Source organism: Vigna angularis, chromosome 9 (genome assembly GCF_016808095.1).
Source record: "Vigna angularis cultivar LongXiaoDou No.4 chromosome 9, ASM1680809v1, whole genome shotgun sequence".
Taxonomy (NCBI): Eukaryota; Viridiplantae; Streptophyta; class Magnoliopsida; order Fabales; family Fabaceae; genus Vigna; species Vigna angularis.
This window is the reverse complement of record NC_068978.1, coordinates 27,467,076-27,480,991: the sequence shown is the minus strand read 5'-3', so window position 1 is coordinate 27,480,991 and position 13,916 is coordinate 27,467,076. Positions and strand designations below refer to the sequence as shown.

Here is a 13,916-nt window from a genome sequence, read left to right as displayed (position 1 = left end):
AAGGTTCTGGGCAAGGAAGACGTACTCTTGCAGATTATAATACTTTCTCAAGACCTCTGCACTTCAACAGTATTGCAAGACCATTGGTGAATGCTGCTAACATGGAGATGAAGCTAGCTCTTATTCATCTGGTGCAGAACAATCAATTTCATGGATTATCCCACGAGAATCCATACACTCATTTGGCTACTTTCATGGAGATCTGTAATACAGTGAGGATTCACCAGGTTCCAGATGAAGCAATTCGACTCAGCTTATTTCCATTCTCATTGGCTGGTAATGCAAAAATGTGGTTGAATTCCTTTCCAGAGAATAGTTTGACAGTCTGGGATGATGTAGTTGCAAAATTTCTGAATAAGTTCTTCCCTCAGTCCAAAATCAATAAGGGAAAGCAGGAGATCTCGTCTTTTCAACAGGATGCTGATGAAACTCTAGGTCAAGCATGGGATAGATTCAAAGGCCTATTGAGAAAAACCCCTACTCATGGATTTGATGAGCCTACAATGTTAAATTTGTTTCTTGGAGGGCTGAAATCTCAAACAAAGTTAATGTTAGATACATCAGCTGGAGGTAGTATCAGATGGAAGACGCCTGAAGAAGCACATGATCTGATTGAAAATATGGCTGCAAATGATAATGAAGTTCAGAGTGAGAGAGCTCAATTTCAACAAAAAGGTGTTCTTCAACTTCAATCTCAAGATGCTTTATTAGCTCAGAACAAGATTATGACTCAGCAACTTGAGACATTAATGAAGAAGTTATCTCAGCTACCTAAAGAACTGCAGAATGTTTCTCAATTTCAACATCAGATGGTTCAGAGTTGTCAATTGTGCGGAGGAAATCATAATAGTGGTCAATGTGTAGTGCAAAGCATGTCTCATGAAGAAGTACATTATATGGGAAATCAAGGTCTTCAGACAAACTATGATCAACGTCAAAGTTTTAATCAAGGATGGAGACCTCATCCGAGTATGGGACAAGCTGTTCCTTTCAACAGACCACCTCCACAGAACTTTCAGCAACAACCTACTCTGACAGACAGAACTTCAAAACTGGAAGAAACTCTTCAGCAGTTTATGCAGGTATCAATTTCCAACCATAAAAGCACAGAAGCCTCACTTAGGAATTTGGAGATTCAGGTGGGTCAATTAGCTAAGAAATTGGAAGAAAAACCAGTGAAGGACTTTGGGGCGAACACTGAAGTAAATCCAAAGGAAGACTGCAATGTTATTACTACAAGATCTGGAAGAATGCTGGAAGAAAGAGGGATTGAGAAAAAAGTGAGTGAAGAAAAAGATGAGATGAGTAAATGATAACGGTAATTTTTACCATTATCTTTGAACCAATTCTTGTACCAAATCTACCCTTTTTAAGCTTGAAACATGTTTAATCCTCCCTTTTTATCTTAGTTTGCGAATAAGTCTAGCTTAAGCGTTACATACAAGTTTTCATCATTAATTTCTCAAATTTGTAGGCGAATTGCAAGCTGTTAGAGAAGTAATGTATTTACCAAGAATGGGAGCAAGAAAAGGATTCAAAAGCAGGATCTGATGGAGCAGGAAAGGAAGTTCGCGCCTAAGCGCCCAAGAAGAAGGAGGCAGGATACATTTTCTGCGCAAGCCTCGCGCGACCAAAAGGGCGCCTGGGCGCGACCATCTGCGCGAGCTCCGCGCCTGGGCGCGACCAAGAGGGCGCCCGGGCGCGACCATCTGCGCGAGCTCCGCGCCTGGGCGCGAGAAAAAGGGCGCCCGGGCGCGACCTTCTGCGAGAGCTTCGCGCCTGGGCGCGACTGAGGTGGGGCGCCCGGGCGCGACCTCTGCTGACCTGGAACCCTAGATCTATTTAAAGCATTCTGTAACTGAGGGTGTTGGGATCTTGGCGGCTGAAGCTTGGAACACCATTTTCGGACCTAAGGGAGCTGGTTTTGGGCAGTGGAAACTCTCCATCCTTCCTCCTTGGATCTCCATTCTTCCATTTTTCTCCATTGTAAGCTCAAGTTCTCCATGACTATGGAGAACTAATTTCAATTTGTTGGGGAATGATGTAGTTACGAAACTTTCATGTAAATGCACTTGAGTTTAATGAATTTAAGCTTCTTTCATTTGATTGTGAGTGTTTAATTTCCTTCTCTTAAAGCTTGTTGTGACTTGATCAACCATAGCATGATTCTAAGATTTGCTAGATATTGGAAAGTATTGTGTGGATCTTGAACTGGAATTAACACCTATAGGAGATTGTATCTAGGAATGGAGCTTGATCCTTTAGTTGTCATAAACCTCTAATTGTAATGCAGATGAACTTTCTAGGTTACCAAGGAATTGGGACTGCAAAAGTGAGTCTAGGCTTTTTCTACCAAGGAATTGGGTCTAAGTATAGTAGGAAGGTTGACAAACGCAATCAATTGATGAAGTAGTAATGTGCATTTGCATGATAGCGTAGTAATTACAATCATTCTCCAACATCTCATCCATATTGTTTCATCATCCATTAACCATTTTCAATCTTTTAGCCTCTAAGACGTTCATTTTATCACATATTTATGAATGTAAATTTTATTACACTTGAATCATACCAAAATGATGTTATTCTTAGTCTAAGTTAGTTAACTTATTATACGGTTTTAAAGTATTACACGAGTCTCTTGGGAAACGATATCCGGTCTTACCGGTTTATTACTTAGAACGATTTGGTACACTTGCCAGAAAGTTAACAAGTTTTTGGCGCCGTCGCCGGGGACTCGGTGTTAATACTTTACTGTTGTGTAATTCTCAACCAACTTAGGCTTTATTCTTATATTCTTTATATTGTGAATAAATTTGTTTTAGTGATCTTAAAGTTAATCTTGTGCTCTAGTATTGTTGTTTCTAGTGAATGTAGAGAAAAATTCGTACTAGAAGCACACCATCAGTTGAACCTCTTCTATTGGATCCTGAAGTTGAAAAGACAGCAAGAAGAAACAATAGCCGAAGAAGGAGAGAAAACAGAACTTCGAGAGACATTTCTCTCGCACCTGTAATATCTGAGCAACCAAACTCTTCCACAGCTAATCAGGAAATGGGGGATATGGGTGATGATATGAATGGCAATGGTGATAGACAAGCAAGGCGCACCTTGGAAGATTACTCTACTTTCGCAGGACCGCTCCACTTTAATAGTATTGCTCGACCACGGGTAAATGCTGTGAACATGGAAATGAAGCCTGCTCTCATCCATCTGGTGCAAAGTAATCAATTCAATGGCCTATCACACGAGAATCCTTATAATCATTTGGCAACTTTCTTGGAAATTTGCAACACTGTAAAGATCCATCAAGTGCCAGATGAGGCAATAAGGCTCAGCTTATTTCCATTCTCCTTGGGAGGTAATGCGAAGATGTGGCTAAACTCTTTCCCTGAAAATAGTTTCACTACTTGGGAGGATGTTGTGGCAAAATTCCTCAACAAATTCTTTCCACAGTCCAAGGTTAACAAAGGGAAACAAGAGATTTCATCTTTTCAGCAGGATGTCAATGAGACTCTGAGTCAAGCCTGGGACCGATTCAAAGGGCTATTGAGAAAGACACCCACTCATGGGTTTGACGAGCCTACAGTGCTGAACATGTTTTTGGGAGGATTGAGATCCCAAACCAAATTGATGTTAGATGCCTCAGCTGGAGGAAATATCCGTTGGAAGACACCTGATGAAGCCCATGAGCTGATAGAAAACATGGCTGCAAATGACAGTGAATTGCAGAATGAAAGGGCTCAGCAAAAAGGCGTGTTTCAACTACAATCTCAGGATGCTCTACTAGCCCAAAACAAGATAATGACCCAACAACTTGAAGCGCTCATGAACAAACTCTCTCAATTGCCAAAAGAACTCCAGAATGTTTCACAAGCCCAACATCAAGGGTGTGAATTGTGTGGTGGAGAACATGCTAATGGTCATTGTGCTATGCAGATCAATACCCAAGAAGACGTGAACTATATGGGTAATCAAAAACGTAACAATCACTTTAATCAAGGATGGAGACCGCACCCAAGCATGGGCCAAGGACAAGCTGGACCTTCAAACAGACCACCTCAACAACAATACCAACCACACCCCTCTTTATCAGACAGGACCTCTAAATTGGAGGACACTCTTCAACAATTCATGCAAGTATCCATCTCCAATCACAAAAGCACGGAAGCATCCATAAGGAATTTGGAGATACAAGTTGGCCAACTGGCCAAGAAGCTAGAAGAAAAACCTGATAAGAGTTTTGGAGCTAATACTGAAACCAACCCAAAGGAGGAGTGCAAGGCAATCACTACAAGAAGTGGTAAGTTGTTAGTGAGTGGAGAGAAAAAGAACTCAGAAGAGAGTGATGAAAGAAAAGATGAAAATGAGACAAAGAGTGAGAATAGAAAAGAAGAAGAGAATGAGAGAAAAGAAAATGAGAATAGTGTTAGTGGAGAGAAAGAAAAAGAAGAAGAGGATGAGAGAAGAAAAAGAAAAGAAAAATAAGTTGAGAGGCCCCTTCCCTATCCACAAATATACACAAGAAAGGATAAAGAAAAGTAGTTTGGACGGTTCATGGATATCTTCAAGCAATTGGAGATAAAAATACCATTCTCAGAAGCACTACAACAAATGCCGGCCTATGCAAAATTCATGAAGGAACTCCTCACTAAAAAGAGGAAATACATTGAGGAAGAGACCATTGAAGTTCAAGGTAACTGCAGTGCCATTATCCAGAAGCTCCTCCCTCCTAAATTCAAGGATCCTGGTAGCTTCACCATTCCCTGCACTATAGGTAAGCTAGCTATTGGAAAAGCATTGATCGATTTGGGTGCAAGCATCAATTTGATGCCTTTCTCTTTATTTGAGAAAATTGGAGAGCTTGAACTCAAACCTACTCGGATGAGCCTACAATTGGCAGACAGATCCATCAAGTATCCACTTGGTGTAGTGGAGGATGTTCTTGTACGAGTAGATAAATTTGTGTTTCCAGTGGATTTCGTTATCATGGAAATGGAGGCGGATGTGGAGGTACCACTCATCCTTGGAAGGCCAACTTATTGCATGCACCGCATTTTTATGGAAGATGATTTTAAACCAGCAACTCAACCTCAAAGAAGGCTAAATCCAGTCATGAAAGAGGAGGTGAGAAAAGAGGTTCTCAAGCTTCTTGAGGCAGGGATCATTTATCCTATCTCTGATAGCACATGGGTAAGTCCTGTGCAAGTGGTCCCGAAGAAGGGCGGCATGACAGTTATATGTAATGAGAAAAATGAGCTTATACCTACACGAACTGTCACTGGTTGGAGAATGTGCATTGACTACCGGAAGTTAAATAAGGCCACAAGAAAAGACCATTTTCCACTCCCCTTTATGGATCAAATGCTGGAGAGATTAGCAGGGCAAGCTTTCTACTGCTTTTTGGACGGTTATTCTGGCTATAATCAAATAGCTGTCGATCCAAAAGATCAAGAAAAGACCGCATTCACGTGCCCCTTCGGTATATTCGCTTATAGAAAGATGCCTTTTGGGCTTTGCAACGCCCCTGCCACCTTTCAAAGATGCATGCAAGCTATATTCTCCGATCTTGTGGAGAAATGTATAGAAGTCTTCATGGACGACTTCTCAGTGTTTGGAAGCTCATTTGACCTATGTCTGGCCAATTTAGAAACAGTGTTGAAGAGATGCATCCAAACCAACCTCATTCTTAACTGGGAGAAATGTCACTTCATGGTAACGGAAGGGATTGTTTTGGGGCATAAAATTTCTTCCAAAGGAATTGAAGTGGACATAGCTAAAGTGGAAGTCATTTAAAAGCTTCCACCACCAACTAATGTAAAAGGAATTCGAAGCTTTCTTGGGCATGCTGGCTTTTATAGAAGATTCATTCAGGATTTTTCCAAGATTGCTAAGCCTTTAAGCAATCTCCTTGTAAAAGATACACCATTTGAACTGAATGAGGAATGCTTGAAGGCATTTGAAGCATTGAAAGCCAAGCTAATTTCCGCTCCGGTGATCATATCCCCTGATTGGAACAAAGATTTTGAATTAATGTGTGATGCTAGCGACTATGCTATTGGTGCAGTGCTTGGACAGAGAAGAGAGAAAGTGTTCCACACAATCTATTATGCAAGCAAAGTCTTGAATGGAGCACAACTAAATTATGCAACCACAGAAAAGGAGTTTCTTGCCATAGTGTATGCATTAGAGAAATTTAGGCCCTACCTCATTGGGTCTAAGGTGATTATATACACTGATCATGCTGTCATCAAGTACTTGCTCACCAAACCTGATTCCAAACCGCGCTTGATCAGATGGGTGCTCTTGCTACAAGAGTTTGATGTGCATATTCATGACAAGAAAGGAAGTGAAAATGTCATTGCTGATCATCTATCCCGGCTCATCAATGATGAAGTTACAAGTAAAGAAGAAGAGATCCGGGAATCCTTTTCAGATGAAACTCTCTTGCACATTCAACAAAGGCCCTGGTTTGCTGACATAGCTAATTTCAAAGCTGCGGGAATCCTTCCAGATGATCTTTCATGGCAACAAAAGAAGAAATTCTTAAATGATGCTAAGCAGTTTGTTTGGGATGACCCCTATTTATTCAAACTAGGAGCTGACAATCTCTTGAGGCGGTGTGTTACTGGAGAAGAATCAGCAGGAATCTTGAGGACACTTCAATGGTGAAAGAACAGCTGCCAAAGTCCTCCAATCTGGATTTTACTGGCCTACTATATTCAAGGATGCTTATGCCCACGCCAAGCGTTGTGATAAATTTCAAAGAGTGGGCACTATCTCAAGAAGGCATGAAATGCCACTACAAAGCATCCTGGAAGTTGAGGTTTTTGATTGCTGGGGTATTGATTTTGTCGGTCCCCTACCTTCATCTTATACTAATGAGTATATTCTGGTTGCAGTAGACTATGTTAGCAAATGAGTGGAAGCAGTAGCATGTCAGAAGAATGATGCAACCACTGTGATTAAATTCTTGAGGAAAAATATATTCTCAAGATTTGGGGTGCCAAGAATTCTTATCAGCGATGGAGGATCACATTTCTGCAACTATCAGCTTGAAAAGATACTAAAACACTATGAGGTGAAACATAAAGTTGCTTCCCCATATCATCCTCAAACCAATGGGCAAGCGGAAGTATCAAATAGAGAAATCAAGAGGATTCTGGAGAAAACTGTTTCTTCTTCCAGGAAGGATTGGTCATTAAAGCTGGATGATGCTCTGTGGGCTTACAGGACTGCAATGAAAACACCTGTTGGGATGACTCCCTTTCAACTAGTCTATGGCAAATCTTGTCATTTACCGGTGGAGATGGAGCACAAAGCTTATTGGGCCCTGAAGTTCTTCAACTTTGATTCTACCTTGTCTGCAGAAAAGAGGAAGTTGCAATTATAGGAGTTGGAAGAAATGAGATTGACAGCTTATGATAACTCCAAGAATTACAAAGAGAAGGTTAAGTTGTATCATGACAAAAAGCTCTTAAAGAGAGAGTTTCAACCTGGCCAACAAGTTTTACTCTTCAATTCAAGATTCAAAATTCTTCAAGGCAAGTTGAAATCAAAGTGGTCTGGACCGTTCATCATAAAGGAGGTAAAGCCCCATGGGGCTATTGAGTTGGTTAACCCTGCAGCAGATGATCCAAACAGAAGTTGGGTGGTAAATGGACAGAGGCTGAAACAGTACCTAGGCGGTGAGATTCAGCGTCTCACCACAATCATTCATCTCTCAGATCCTTGAGCATCAGTGTGTCAAGCTAATGACGTTAAACAAGCGCTTACTGGGAGGCAACCCAGCTTTCTAACCTTACTTCAGTGTTATTTTGTTATTTGTGCGTGATGTTGATTGTTTGAATGTGTTTTAGAACTTGTTAAAATTTGTCTGTGAGGAAGTATGTTAGTGTGTTGTGTAGCTTGAGCTGTGAATAGTGTGATTGTGTGGTGTCTTGATTTTTAATTGCTTGTTTTGGAGAATATTGAAAATTTGTGAAATTGAACACCTTCAATTTGATTCTTCAAGTGAATTCCCCTTTTTGGAGATTTAAGCAAATGTATTTGATAAAAACAAGGTGTTCTTGGGTGCTTTGAGAGCTAGAGAATGCAAAAATCAGAAAAAGGTACTGTGAGTTGAGCCATTCTGCAGTCTGCTGAAATTCTACAGAATTCACGCCCAAGCCCCCTGACCAGACGCGCCCAGGCACGAGACAGCAGCGTGCTGGGCGCGCCCGAGCGCCCTCTACACGAGGGGCGCCCGGGCGCGAGTTTCGCAGGCCCAACCCACCTGCCTCTTAAGTGCACAGTGGTCAGATTTTTTTCTCCCACTTTCAAACCCTAATTTCCAGCCTTCTCTCCCTTTCTCTCTCGTGCATACCCTCTCAAAGCCTCCACAACCACCATACCCTTCCATCTAAGCCACACAAACTAGCACCACTCAACAACCATCCCACTCACCATTGTGAACTCTCTCACTTGGTACACCTATTCCAAACTCAACCCACCCACTCAACTTTATCACTTACACATCACACCCACTCATTCTCCTCACCAAATCCGTTTTCTTTGGGTAATCACGGTCCAGCTCTCAACTCTCTCAAGATCCCCAAATTCAAATTCAAATTCAATTCTCCAAATCAAGTAGGTTTTGCTTTCGTTTGCTTGTTTTGAAAATCCTTTGCTTTCAAGTGTTGATTGTTGTGTGAATTAGAGTAGGTTTGTTCAATTAAACTGTTTGAATGAGTGATTGATCATGGCAAAGTGGAACCAAACCACTGCATTAAGGTTCTGCACTCTGCAGAAACTCGTGCCCGGGCGCCCCTTGCAGGGTCGCGCCTGGGCGCGACTGGTTCGGCCAAGATTGGCCCATGCTTTGATCTTCAATTGTTTTTCCATTTTCTCTGTTTCATCCATGTTTTGACTGCTTTGTTTTAGTATGTGTGTTTAATTGAATTGCTTGCATGATGGATTGAATTCTGAAAAACCTTAAAAACCACAAAAATAGGGCTCCAAGAAGGAAAATTCTGCATAATTATTCTGCAGAAGTCGCGCCCGGGCGCCCCATGCAGAGTCGCGCCTGGGCGCGACTGGTTCGGCCAGAAGTAGGCCATGGTTGAGTTTTTCATACGTTTTTTTTTTTTTTTTAATTTTTGTCTTTTGATTTCCTTGTGATTGTTTGTGATTGAGTGTCCTAATTGTTTGTGTATGCTCTTGAGCCATGAATGCACAACCTTTGCACAAACGTTACATCTCACTTTGATTTTTCTGTGTCTCCTCCTTACAATCACAATGCTTGCATGTTTGTGCAGAAATGGCCTCTATTTCAGGAACAAAAAGAATCAAAACCATAGCAACAAAGAGGCAGAAGCAAAAGAAGCACTCAAAACCTCAAACCTTCCTCTCCCAGAGACATAAGAAAAATTTTGAGGAGTCTCAAAACAGACGACTCCTTATGGAAAGAGTTATAGAACAGCTACCTCAGGAGGAACCACAATTTGCCCAAGAAGTGTGGCGTCGACACTGGAGCAATCTTATCTCCTACCCTGCCCCGGCTAATATTGCTGTAGTCCGGGAGTTTTATGCCAATGCTCGCAGCTATTCAGACGAACCACAGCCGTTCACAAGTTATGTGCGTGGGAGGCCAGTGGCTTTTGATGCAAATACAATCAACTCTTTCTTCAACACTCAGTGGCCAGGGGGCAATTCACCATGTCATTATTCAGACGCAAACCGGACTAATTTTGCAGGGATAGACTATCAGGAGGTTGAGAGGACTTTGTGCCTCCCAAGAGGCCACTTTCATAGAAACAGACAGGGACAACCATTGCATATCAAGCGTTCCTTTCTTACACCTCTCTCCAAATATTGGATGGCATTCCTACATGCCAACATATCTCCATGCTCCCATATGTCTGACCTCAATGTGAGTAGAGCACTTCTCCTTTTCTTTATACTGCAGGGTCAGCCAATCAATGTGGGTAACATTATTGCACATGAGATCAATGACTGTGAACATACTGCACTGAGCAACACTCCACTAGGCCACCCATCTCTGATCACTCACCTATGTGAGATTGCTGGGGTTGACACTTCAATGCCTCCATTTGAGAAACCAAGGAAAACCATTGATCGGTCCTATTACCTGCAATACTGCTTAATTGATGAGGAGGGTCAAAACATTCCTGCACCCCAACCACTAAGAAGGCATAGGAGAAATCATCCAGACCCACCTGCACAGCCTGAAGAAGACGGCCCACAAAACCCCTTCAATATGGCTGACCTCAATGCTAAGCTGGAAGCACTCCACAGGATGGGCCTTGCTCACGCAGACATGATGCGTCAGGTCTACGCCTCCTCTCACCCAGGTTTCATGACTTCTGAGGAGTATGCTCCAAGAGTAGCTTGGCCTGGGGACCAGACCTCTACTGATGGGGGAGCTGGAACATCCTCTAGAGCTCAAGCAATGGAAGAGGATCAATCTGAAGAGGAAGATGAGGAGGAGCAATCTGAAGAGGAAGAAGAAGAGGAGGACACTGAGAGTGATTCTTGAGGAGAGGAGACAGATGAGACGGGCAACTTTCATCTCTTTCAAAAACAATTACTACTTTCATGCTTTAATTTCCGTAGTTAATTTAATTTCAGCACTCGTACTTTTGGTCAAATTTTGAACTTGGTTGAGTGAACATGTTGATGAAAATGTTTTGAACTTGACTTGATTAGAAATCGCTTATGTTTGCTCTTACTCTGCGAGACTTTGAGAAATTAGGATCGAGTTGGGTAGTTTTTTCACTGTGGTTATGCTCGACTGAATGAATCTCATGCGCTGTTCTTCTTGTGATTAATATGCATGGCATTGTGTTTGAAAACAAATATGGAACCCTAAGTAACCTAGTGAGATTTTGTGCTCCAGAATTATTGCTGAATGAATTCACTTTAGAAGCACAATGGAGTTTTGCCTGATTTTCCCTGAAGTGGATCATTTACTTGTTCAATACACATGATCAAGGTTGTCTTGTTCTCCCTTTGTTGTCTTAAGTTCTTGAACCCAAAGCCTATTGTAACCTTATGTAGCCCATCCATGAACCTTGAAAAGCAATCCGAAAAATTTGTAATCCCTCTACCTTAAGCTAAGATGAGCATTCAAGTGGGGTACAGGAAAATGGTTCAAGTTTGGGGTATTTGAAGTGACATGAGAAAAATGACATTAAGAGCCAAAATGAAAAATGAAAAGAAAAAGGAAAAAGAAAAAAAAATTAAAAATACTACAAAAAGGGAAAAAGATGTAAGATTTGCTTACAATTGGTGGAAGTACGCGAGACTTTGTTATCTTGTGCTAAAATGAATGCTCTTTTAGTATTAGTTTTGCCTAGAAAAACCAAAGCTCCTTCTTAACCTAACCCTTGTAGAGCCTTGAATGTTCTTGTACCTCATTTTTATAGGTAAGTGTGTTCATTGTAAGGGAAATGAAAGGCAAAGTTCAATTGTGTGATATTGTGATGATTGAGTGAGAGACACACATCCCCATACACCTGTGAAAGTGAGTGAAACAGTTTCTTTTCAGAGGAAGGGTTCCATGTTAGTTAAGAAAATACTTTTGCCATGTGTGTTAGTCCCTCATAGAACATAACTGATGTTTATTTTTGTAATTTTGTGAGTACCATCAGTAAAAGCTTCACCTCTTGTGACAAAAATCTAGTCAACATGATGAGCAAGCATGATTGAATTTTACTCTTGTTGAGTGATGAAGCATTAAAGTTGAGTTGTTTGTTCAAACCAGTTCATTTGTTTGTTTTTCTGCTTGAGGACAAGCAAGATTTCAAGTTTGGGGTTGTGATAACGGTAATTTTTACCATTATCTTTGAACCAATTCTTGTACCAAATCTACCCTTTTTAAGCTTGAAACATGTTTAATCCTCCCTTTTTATCTTAGTTTGCGAATAAGTCTAGCTTAAGCGTTACATACAAGTTTTCATCATTAATTCCTCAAATTTGTAGGCGAATTGCAAGCTGTTAGAGAAGTACTGTATTTACCAAGAATGGGAGCAAGAAAAGGATTCAAAAGCAGGATCTGATGGAGCAGGAAAGGAAGTTCGCGCCTAAGCGCCCAAGAAGAAGGAGGCAGGATACATTTTCTGCGCAAGCCTCGCGCCCGGGCGCGACCAAAAGGGCGCCTGGGCGCGACCATCTGCGCGAGCTCCGCGCCTGGACGCGACCAAGAGGGCGCCCGGGTGCGACCATCTGCGCGAGCTCCGCGCCTGGGCGCGAGAAAGAGGGCGCCCGGGCGCGACCTTCTGCGAGAGCTTCGCGCCTGGGCGCGACTGAGGTGGGGCGCCCGGGCGCGACCTCTGCTGACCTGGAACCCTAGATCTATTTAAAGCATTCTGTAACTGAGGGTGTTGGGATCTTGGCGGCTGAAGCTTGGAACACCATTTTCGGCCTAAGGGAGCTGGTTTTGGGCAGTGGAAACTCTCCATCCTTCCTCCTTGGATCTCCATTCTTCCATTTTTCTCCATTGTAAGCTCAAGTTCTCCATGACTATGGAGAACTAATTTCAATTTGTTGGGGAATGCTGTAGTTACGAAACTTTCATGTAAATGCACTTGAGTTTAATGAATTTAAGCTTCTTTAATTTGATTGTGAGTGTTTAATTTCCTTCTCTTAAAGCTTGTTGTGACTTGATCAACCATAGCATGATTCTAAGATTTGCTAGATATTGGAAAGTATTGTGTGGATCTTGAACTGGAATTAACACCTATAGGAGATTGTATCTAGGAATGGAGCTTGATCCTTTAGTTTTCATAAACCTCTAATTGTAATGCAGATGAACTTTCTAGGTTACCAAGGAATTGGGACTGCAAAAGTGAGTCTAGGCTTTTTCTACCAAGGAATTGGGTCTAAGTATAGTAGGAAGGTTGACAAACGCAATCAATTGATGAAGTAGTAATGTGCATTTGCATGATAGCGTAGTAATTACAATCATTCTCCAACATCTCATCCATATTGTTTCATCATCCATTAACCATTTTCAATCTTTTAGCCTCTAAGACGTTCATTTTATCACATATTTATGAATGTAAATTTTATTACACTTGAATCATACCAAAATGATGTTATTCTTAGTCTAAGTTAGTTAACTTATTATACGGTTTTAAAGTATTACACGAGTCTCTTGGGAAACGATATCCGGTCTTACCGGTTTATTACTTAGAACGATTTGGTACACTTGCCAGAAAGTTAACAGTAAACAGGGAGATGAAGAAGAAGAGAAAGAGGATAGAGAAAGTGAAAAAGAGAGAGAGGGAGAGAAAAAGAAAGAACAGATGTATGAGAAACCTCTTCCTTATCCAAAGGTTTTCTCTAGAAATGAGAAGGAAAAACAGTTCAGGAGTTTCATTGATATTTTCAAGAAGCTAGAAATCAAGATGCCCTTCTCAGAAGCACTGAAACAAATACCTGCTTACTCGAAATTCATGAAAGATTTGCTCACAAATAAGAGAAGGTATATTGAGGAAGAAACTATAGAAGTACAGGGCCAGTGCAGTGCTATCATTCAGAAGTTGCTTCCACCAAAGTTTAAAGATCCAGGCAGTTTTACAATTCCATGCACCATTGGTAAACTGACTATTGGGAAAGCGTTAATTGATCTTGGAGCCAGCATCAATCTTATGCCTCTGTCAATGTTTAAGAAGATTGGAGAATTAGAGTTGAAGCCCACACGCATGACTCTACAATTGGCAGACAGATCAATCAAATATCCGCATGGAGTAATAGAAGATGTGTTGGTAAAGGTAGACAAATTCTTATTTCCAGTGGATTTTGTTGTCATGGAGATGGAAGAGGATAAAGAAATTCCTTTGATTTTGGGAAGACCATTCATGAAGACTGCTCGAGTATTGATTGATGTTGATGATGGAAAGCTTAAATTGAGA

General features: G+C 41.3%; 1 non-coding gene and 1 pseudogene across 1 annotated transcript; one reads left to right on the top strand and one right to left on the bottom strand.

Moving 5' to 3' along the window:
• The first annotated feature begins 287 nt into the window (after nt 1-287).
• Nucleotides 288-7,750, top strand: LOC108346732 (uncharacterized; annotated as a pseudogene).
• On the bottom strand, nt 388-490 carry LOC128194159 (small nucleolar RNA R71). The gene has a single exon (XR_008245474.1). It is a non-coding gene; the product is annotated as a small nucleolar RNA R71 (small nucleolar RNA).
• Nucleotides 7,751-13,916: the final 6,166 nt, after the last annotated feature.